General features: G+C 43.8%; 1 protein-coding gene across 7 annotated transcripts in view; it reads right to left on the reverse strand.

Moving 5' to 3' along the window:
* Positions 1-8,743, reverse strand: part of LOC103186020 (activating molecule in BECN1-regulated autophagy protein 1) — a 163,843-nt gene extending 155,100 nt beyond the window's left edge. For 4 of the 7 annotated variants that reach the window (XM_042341377.1, XM_042341378.1, XM_007904819.2 and 1 more), the window contains exon 1: positions 8,459-8,636. The gene's annotated coding sequence lies outside the window, so the exon portion shown is untranslated. Of the gene's footprint in view, positions 1-7,639; positions 7,801-8,458; positions 8,637-8,704 lie in introns of those variants that run through there. The other 3 variants (XM_007904817.2, XM_042341376.1, XM_007904818.2) reach the window with 3 other exon arrangements.
* Between the last annotated feature and the right edge of the window lie 625 nt (positions 8,744-9,368).

The raw sequence follows: 9,368 nt of genomic DNA on the forward strand, positions 1-9,368 counted from the left end.
CAAAAGTATAATTTTGGCTGTTGCCTAACTCTTTGGCTACTGAATGCCGAACGTCTTATTTGAGAAACATCTGCAGCCCACATAAGCAATACTTTGAGATTTCCCTTCCAGAAACATAACATTTACGCGTTATGGAGGGAGCGGTTGGGTTAGATGAAATGGTGGGTGGGGGCAATTGGACCACCTCGACTTAAACCAATGCAAAAAGATGGGCCGAATGGCTGCCTTCTATGTTGTATATTTCTGTGAAAGTGGATGGACTGTATATTTTGTGGGCAAAACACAGCAGCCAATTGTGTACAGCAGTGTCCCACAAGTAGTCGTGGATTGAAGTGACCAATTTTTATTATTTGAAGGAATTATTTCCCCTGGAAAAGTGATCCGCCAATCAAATATCAGCCAAGTTCCTACTTATTGATAAAGTAAACAGAGGCGTGTGGAATAAGGAAGCTTGCCCAACACTTCGCCCTGCTGGGAATCAAACCCAGGTCTCTTGCTCTAACCACTGAGCAAGTGTTAGGCCACCACATCTGGAATCAATGCAGCGAAAACTCGGGCCGAAAAGCGCTGCTGGCATTTGTTTACTCATGGCTTTAAGGCAAATATATTTTCAACTGAAATAATTTCCACTCTTTCCTGACAGTTAATAATAATAATAATCCTGGCATTTGATATAGCGCTTTTCACGTCGGGAGGTCATCCCAAAGCGTTTCACAGAACACACTGTAAAGTGAATTGACTGTATATTTGTAGGCGAACGCGGCAGCAATGTCAGCAATGTCCCACAAACAGTCGTAGATTGAAAATGACCAATTTTATTATTTTTTTGGGAGGGATTATTATTAGGCTCTGTGTGGAGTAAGGAAACTTGCCCAAGGTTTCGCCCTCTGCCTGGAATTGAACTCAGGTCTCTCACTTGCAAAGCGAGTGCTCTAACCACTGAGCTACAGGACTCCTGTACACTGTTTACACTTTGCCTGTGCTTTGCATCCGCTCTCCATTTTTTAGTCCAGGTGGCGGGTGCAAAAAGGAAGAGCTGAATGGATACAGCAAGGATTGAGTCTGGTTTAAGAACGCAAATGCATTGAAATACCACCATGCAGCCTGGTTTCATTTGAAAGCCAAGATTCAATTTCCAGAATAACAATCAAATAAATGTGTTGCTCATCCTTCATTTCAAAGCAAAAGAGGCAGAATTATAAACTTCAAATATTTCCAATTCCAAGGATTTGCCATGTACCGAGGAAACATTTATTGCTGAACATTACAAACAGAAGCACTGTCATCCATTTTTTTTAATCTTAACTTCTTTTGAGGTCATCCTCTTATTAATAAAAATGCAATCCCAAACCTCAATGAAAACTATTGAGTACATCCTGGACATAACAGCATTTTTAAGGCAGCTGCACTGATGATTCAACTGGTAAACCCAGTGAGGAACATGCAAACTCCAGGTTTAAAAAAACTATGCTCGACTTCTAATCACTATCCATCACTTCCAGCTGTTTGTTACGTGTGTGGCTGCGAAGCAAAAGGCTATTATCTAACTTGGGTATGATGTGCTCTCCACTTCCCTCCCTCTTTAACCTTCCCACCTCTCTCCCCCACTTTTCATTCTCTCTCCAACCCTACTGACATTCTTCTCGACATTTCTCCTAACTTTCCTTCCCCCTTCTCTCTTTTCTTCTCCCCCTAACTGTCCTACTTTGGGTGGAATCTAAAATTCACTTTGCTTCAAAACCAAACTTCAGAAGCTTAGCCCTGCGCTCAATTGAAGGCACGTGCACACTACAGAGGAGTAAATATTACTGGCATTTGATACAGTGCTTTGAGGGCAAAAATGTCTCAAAGCTCTTCACATGTAATTACCATCAAGTGTAGTCACTCTTTGGAGGCAAATGTAGTCAGCAATTTGTACTGTAGGTCTGATTAAACAGCCATGAATGACCAATTTTATCTAGAGGACTGTTACTGAGCATAACAGAAAAATCTCCCTTCTGTTTTCAAATAGTGGATGTTTAACATCCACATGAACAGGCAGACAGGAGCTCTGCATCTCTCACAAAGCAGAACTCCCCAGTACTCTGCTGGAACATCAGCCTGAACTATGAGCCTCTGGATTCACTGCACACAACTTAAGAGTGGACATCAAGGCTCGATTATGGAAATTCCCTCCTCATCGGCCTTCCCAACTATTCCCTTCGCAAGCTGCAGATCATCCAAAACTTTGCAGCCGTGTACTCTCACGCACCAGGCTCCGTGACCAAACACTCCCACCCTCGTCCGACTCCACTGGTTCCCCATCCCTCAGAGGATCGAATACAAGATCCTTGTCCTCAATTTCAAAGCCATCCATGGTTTTGCCCCCTCCTACCTCTCTGACCTGCTGACTCCCTACCAACCTGCCCGTTCCCTCTGTTCAGCGGGCTTCGGCCTGCTCATGACTCCCGCCCGACCATCAGTTGCCGAGCTTTCAGCCTCTCTGCCTCTACACTCTGGAACTCCATCCCAGTCCCTTTGCCTCAGTTCCTCCCTTGCCTCCTTCAAGGCCGATTTCAAGACCCTCCTCTTCGACCGTGCTTTCGGTCGCCCTCCCAATCCCGCTACCTTCCCGCACATCTACCCTACCCTTGCCCCATACTCGGGTCCTGACCCTTGACTGTCCCTTGCCGACGGGAAAGGCGCTCTATAAATGCTGGACAGTCAGAACAAACATAAGCTATGATATTCAAGCAAGATGCCACCATAAAGTAATTCTGATCATCTCATTACTCCAACTATCTGACAAGTCATCTGTGTCCTGTGTCTTGCCATCAGAAATGCTGAGAGTGAAAAACAAAACACAGTAAGATTACAGAACTTGCTCCAAATCATTGTAAACATGCTCTACTTACGTGGAAGCACTTTCAATGCAAAGCAAGCATGTCCCTCACCGAGCCTCACTATTCGTTTTTAATTTTCTTCAATTAATATTTTTGACTATGTTCATCCTCAAACAGAAATAGCAGGCCTGTGGGTGGGCAACTAGCTTCAGAGTCAAACATGTTCAGGAAAGATACAGTGTGGGCAGATGCGGTGCAAATCTCCTGTGCCAATAATGTCTCTCAAAGCTAATGGCATAGTATGAATTTTCCCAATTCCACATGACCTCTTGATGAATGAGATTGATATCTCGGTACCAACTTGTGGAAGGGTTTGTCCTGTAGAATGACAACCACTTGACACTGGGTTGGGACTGTCCCGAACACATATTACCATCGTGGAGCTGGTTAAGGAAACAGCTTCATTGCCATCAATCTGGGAGGGATTCAAACCCAGGTACAGTCTGCCGAATATTAGAAACTTTTTCAATCTATTCAGTTACGTGGAGAAGAGCCAACTTCATTCAGACCCAGAACAGAGTATTAACTAACACAACAGAAATACTGTAGTGCATCGCTAAAAGGATTTAGTCTGTCACTGTGCTTGTCTAAATGTCTATCTTGGTGTTCCATTGACACTGGAAATGTAAATACATTTTATAAATGGCAACACCAAACACGGAAACATGAAGTGTCTCCTTCTGCTCAGCACAGCCAAGCACTCGCTGGTGCTGAGAAAAACAGCTCTGCTTGTAACAGTTGGAGCGGCCAATAAAGGGACCTGGAAATTTGAAAAAAGTTATTAAAAAGACACCTTCTCGCAATATGCAACTTTGATTCTAGCAATTATTGAACTTTGAAATTTGTATTCTTGAGCCGTGTAACATCTGCCCTCAGTAGCTTTGTTGACGAAACAGCAACTTGGGACCGGAGTGCCACGGGTCAAATCTCATTCAGGGCACTCAGCCTTCATGAGATGTAGAAGGTGTAGACATGTCCTCAGCCATGCAAGTCTTTTGACTTGGTTATACTGTTTGTTCCCAATTCACCCATCACCAAGTCATCAGCCACCAAGCCTCTGTCCACTGGAACTCACTTCCAAAAATAATTGGTTCGGCTATCTCTGCTCTCAAACATCTCCCCAAAGAGACATCTCTCCAACCAGGCCTTTGGTCAACTCTAAATTCCCTCCAAGGTTTGCTAATTGTACAACACACCCATTGAACGCCTTTAAACATGCCAGTTCACAAAGCTGTTGGCTATTCCTTCATGGCACACAGGAAAGTGGTGAAAGGAGCCAACTTAATTTCATACAGTCACTACTTTGAACTGCAGCTGAATGGAATCACCAGGATAATGAGATAAAGATCCAACGATCCAGGAGAGTAAGAATTTACTATATTATGGAACTCACAAATACAGATCCCACTTTTCATCGCTCATTTTATTCTGTTTTGATCAAAATTGAGATTTCCCCCACCCCCACCCGGTTATAAACAATGTAATAGATACTAAGCGCATTGGGATGTCCTCCTAATGTGAAAGGTACTTATCTATACAAGTGAAATAGTATTGTAAACGGTGTTGTAATTTGACTGAATAACCCTTTGCAACTTTTTCCCCTAAGCTATGGGAGCAAAAAAATATTTCACGAGAAGGTTCAAATAATAATAATCCTTGCGTTTGATATAGCGCTTTTCACGTCGGGAGGACGTCCCAAAGCGCTTCACAGAACACACTGTAAAGTGAATTGACTGTATATTTGTGGGCGAACGCGGCAGCCAATTGCGCACAGCAATGTCCCACAAACAGTCGTAGATTGAAAATGACCAATTTATTATTGTTTTTGGTTTATTGGAGGGATTATTATTAGGCTCTGTGTGGAGTAAGGAAACTTGCCCAAGGTTTCGCCCTCTGCCTGGGATTGAACTCAGGTCTCTCACTTGCAAAGCGAGTGCTCTAACCACTGAGCTACAGGACTCCACAAATAACATCCATTTGGTGTTAAATCACTCTTAAATAAGGGTCAAATATCAAGTAATTGCTATAAAAAAATTAACAGCATACCATTTTAACATTTCGGCATGTATTATTCCATTTAAAGTGAACCACCATCAGTGATAAAACACTCACACTAAAAGCAGTGAGTGAACTGGTGTAAAGTGTTCGGTTGACATCCCACTATAAACAAATGGTTACGACACTATTATACGGCTAAAACCATTATAATGATGCCATACCACCCCTTTGTTTCTCTGCATTTTGGAGATGGCTTGTTTTGCCATTATTAATGAAATCCTGAATTCAAGGCCACATTTATTCCATGTGGTTTCTCTCTGAAAAGGGATGACAGTAATCCAGCATTGTAGCAGGCCATTTAACTCTTAGCTGCCTTTTATGGGTGTAACAGCTCACCTCAGTACACAACTCTTCCTACACAGAAAATAAACCCAGTTTATTAGAAAGGCCCTAAACCCAGTTTGAGATACTGACCAAATCTCTGACTTTAATACTAGTATTAGGAATGCCTTGCTGATTTATTAATGTTCTAGTTATATCATCAGATATGCCAAATGGTTTATTTGAAACAAGTGACTGCACCTAAATATTTAACGCCAAATCTGAACAGCAGGCCCGAAATGTACGTGTGCCAATTTCAAAATATTTCCTTGCATTCAACCTAGTTATTGTCGAGTTACTTACAAGTTAGACGTTTCTCCCAAACACAATGAACTGCACCCTGTACTGATAATGAGCTTACTCATTCTGTTCCTGCAATAGAAAAAGTAGATTTTTTCACGAAATAACACCTTTCTCTCCTCCGCCCCCTACCACACCTGTACGTAATTGTAAATGAACTAGATTGCAAAATAAAAACCTACATCAATGGTTGTTAATTTTGCTTCATCAATCGGTGGTGGAGGCAAGCGCTTCAGTTTCATTTCCTACTATCGGTGCCAACAAACACACACAACTTGCATTTATAAAGCACCCTCCATGCTGGGTAGTGTCCCGGAGTACTTAAACACACAGTTGATGTTGCGAAAAGAAAATCTTAACCCTACCATCAGTAAAAATAGATTGAAAAGGAGCACCTATCCATTCCCTGATCTTCGACAATCATTTGAACCCAGTGAGCAGTGAGTCACCCAAACTCAAGATTCACTAGCACTGCAAAACCTCAGCCAGGATTGCCAAGAATCACTCTGGCTGCATTTGGATTGCTGCGAGCTGCAAACACAAAAATTACCCATTTTTATTCTTTCCGCCACAGCCCATTTTCGCCCACAAAAATACAGTCAATTCACTTTACAGTATATTCTGTGAAGCACTTTGAGACATCTCAGAGTCATGATAAGGCGCTATCAAATGCAAGGATTATTATTTAATCACTTGGCAAATTAACAGAAATTAAGAATATAAAGCTTTCAGGGCCATTTATAACTTCCTTCTCTATTTAATCAGATTCTACCTTACCTGCCCGTCTCCCACAAGTGTACCAGAAACTTCCTCTCCAATATGGAAACACATAATAGCATATATCAACCACTAAAACTCCTTCCTCGCCCAACATGCTTGTATGGAAATAACAAAATTCTAAAAAAAAGATACAAATATATTGAAGCTTTTTATCTGTGCCAAAGTCTCTAAGCGACATTTACAAAGGACTGGCTAACCTTTTCACAGCTGAATATAGGAGGAAATATTTTGCATAGAAAAACCACTGTTGCATTTATTATGCCATATGTCAAGAATCCTATACAATGAGCAAGTGGGATCTGGCCTTGGAACCCTACCTATACTTTGATCAGATCAACATTTGCCTTCAGGCCACTGCATGTAAATTAAACCCTAAAGTTAATAAATAATTTGTGGCAACATAAATTTCACAATGACATAAGCAGTTATATCTATTCTTCTTCAGGCACTTCAAAACAACAATAACAAGATTTCAAAAGGTTTTGTCTTAGATGGTGCAATTTGAAAATACCATAATTTGTTTTTTCCAAATAATTTTTTGCATTGTCCTAATTATGATAGGACATAACTAACTATGATCATCATAAAACTCTATATACTTCCACACATAGTTTTATCATATGCCATGGGAAGAGGCCATTCAGCACAACTAGCCACTGCCAGCGTTTATACTCCTCACGAGCCCTCGCCCCTTTATTGCCATCTCCTTTAGATTCTTACAAAAACAAAAACAATAATAAATTGGTCATTTTCAATCCACGACTGTTTGTGGGACATTGCTGTGCGCAATTGGCTGCCGCGTTCGCCCACAAATATACAATCAATTCACTTTACAGTGTGTTCTGTGAAGCGCTTTGGGACGTCCTCCCGACGTGAAAAGCGCGATATCAAATGCAAGGATTATTATTATTATTATTACGGTGCTTTTGGTAATCATAGTAGGGGAAACAAACTGAATTAAATAAATCTTCAGAACATACCTTGGGGGTAAAAAGAGGAAAGGAATTGGGAAGTTAGCAAGAATGTGTGATTTCATCAATTTAAAAACATAAGAGCATTAAGAAAAATGCACAAAAAGCTGTGAATACTGTGAATCGATTCAAATTTTCAAGACTAAGGTCAACAGATTTTTGGTAGGTAAGGGTTTTACGCGATATGAAGCACAGGCTTCATAAATGGAGCTGAGGTACAGCTCAGCCAAGATCGAAAAGAATGGCGGAACAGGATCAGGGGGCTGAATGGCCTACTCCTGCTCCTACGTTCCTGAATACAAAAATCACAAACACATTACACATCACCTGCGATCTGATACCAAACACCTGGAGCCACCCCACTTCTTTTGACAGAAACCTCACAGCTTTGGAGGCCATTCAGCCTCCAGCAGCTTTGCAGAAGACTCGCCCCTTCGGTGCCCACTCCTCAGCCCTTTAAAACATTACCCTCTTTCCCCCTCCACCCACCCCCCACACCCCTTATTGCCCTCCTTTTCTCCCCCACCCCACCAGCCCATTAATAGACCCTTCCTTTTCCCACAGCCCTTAACATCCCCCTTCCCCTCAGCAATCAGCTGCTTTACAGCTCTCTTTCTTGTGGAACATCTGTCTAATTCCCTATTAAACTCTCTTCCTCCTCCTCCTCCTCCTCTTCCTCGGGACTCCAGCTCCTGACCTCGCCAGGAGCTGACAGGGAGGGAGGGAGGGAGGGAGAAGGGTGTGTGTGTGTGGGGGTGGTGGGGGGGAGAGTGGGGGAGTCTTTTAACGGTGACTTCCTTCCCTTCAAGTCAGGATCCTTTTCGGGGTGGGAGAGGGGGAGAGCGGCTTTTCGTGATATTTTTTTTTACAGAAAGAAAGCCGCGGCGGCGGAGGGTCGACTTCTTCCAACCAACCAACCAACCAACGAACGAAAGGAGAAAGAACGAACGGGGAAAAAAAAGGGGGGGAAGAGAGAGAGAGAAAAAGAAAATAAATTAAAAAAAAGGGCGGGAGAGCGGAGTGAGGAGCAGAACGGCGAGAGGTGGAGGTGGTGGTGGAGGTGGGGGGGAAGGCCTGGGTCCGGGCTCTGGGCCTATTTGGCTCCCGGTAGGACAGCCTGGGGCTCAGGCTCGGGCTGAGGCCTACCTCGGGCGGGCGGCGGCGGCGGCGGCTCCTCCTGGGCTCTCGCTGGGAGTGTTACGCGGCCGCGGAGGAGGCGGGAAAGCCCTGGTGTCGGCTCTCTGAGGCCTATGGATTCCCTTTATTTTAAACGCGAAATAATTGTCCTTTTTTTTCCCCCCTCTCCCCCTCTCTCTCTCCGCCGCCGCCGCCGCTCGGTGTCTCCCCCCCTCCCCCCCCCCCGCGCTCTCACTCTCTCACTCTCTCACTCACTCTCTCTCTCTCTCACTCACTCACACCGCAGCTCCCGAGACAGCAAGCGGGGGGCCAGGCCCGGGCAATCGAGCGACGAGCGCCGGGCGGCATCACAGAGCCAGGCCCGATCAATCGATCGACCGCTCGGTTGGATCGAACGAGAGGCGAGCGCCCCTTTTCGCCGACCCAATCGAGCGCCGATCCCATCGAGTCACCGGCAATGATAATAATAATAATAATCCTTTGCATTTGATATAGCGCTTTTCACGTCGGGAGGACGTCCCAAAGCGCTTCACAGAACACACTGTAAAGTGAATTGACTGTATATTTGTGGGCGAACGCAGCAGCCAATTGCGCACAGCAATGTCCCACAAACAGTCGTAGATTGAAAATGACCAATTTATTATTGTTTTTGGGTTTTGGACGGATTATTATTAGGCTCTGTGTGGAGTAAGGAAACTTGCCCAAGGTTTCGCCCTCTGCCTGGAATTGAACTCAGGTCTCTCACTTCCAAAGCGAGTGCTCTAACCACTGAGCTACAGGACTCCACAAAATGAATGATAATAACGATAATGATAATGATAATAATAATAGTGGTCATGATGATCATCCTTGCGGTTTGATAGAGCCCCTAATCACGTCGTCGAGACGTCTCAAAGCACTTCACGGAATAATAATAATA

The sequence above is a fragment of the Callorhinchus milii genome, unplaced genomic scaffold (assembly GCF_018977255.1).
Source record: "Callorhinchus milii isolate IMCB2004 unplaced genomic scaffold, IMCB_Cmil_1.0 Scaffold17, whole genome shotgun sequence".
NCBI classification, from domain to species: domain Eukaryota; kingdom Metazoa; phylum Chordata; class Chondrichthyes; order Chimaeriformes; family Callorhinchidae; genus Callorhinchus; species Callorhinchus milii.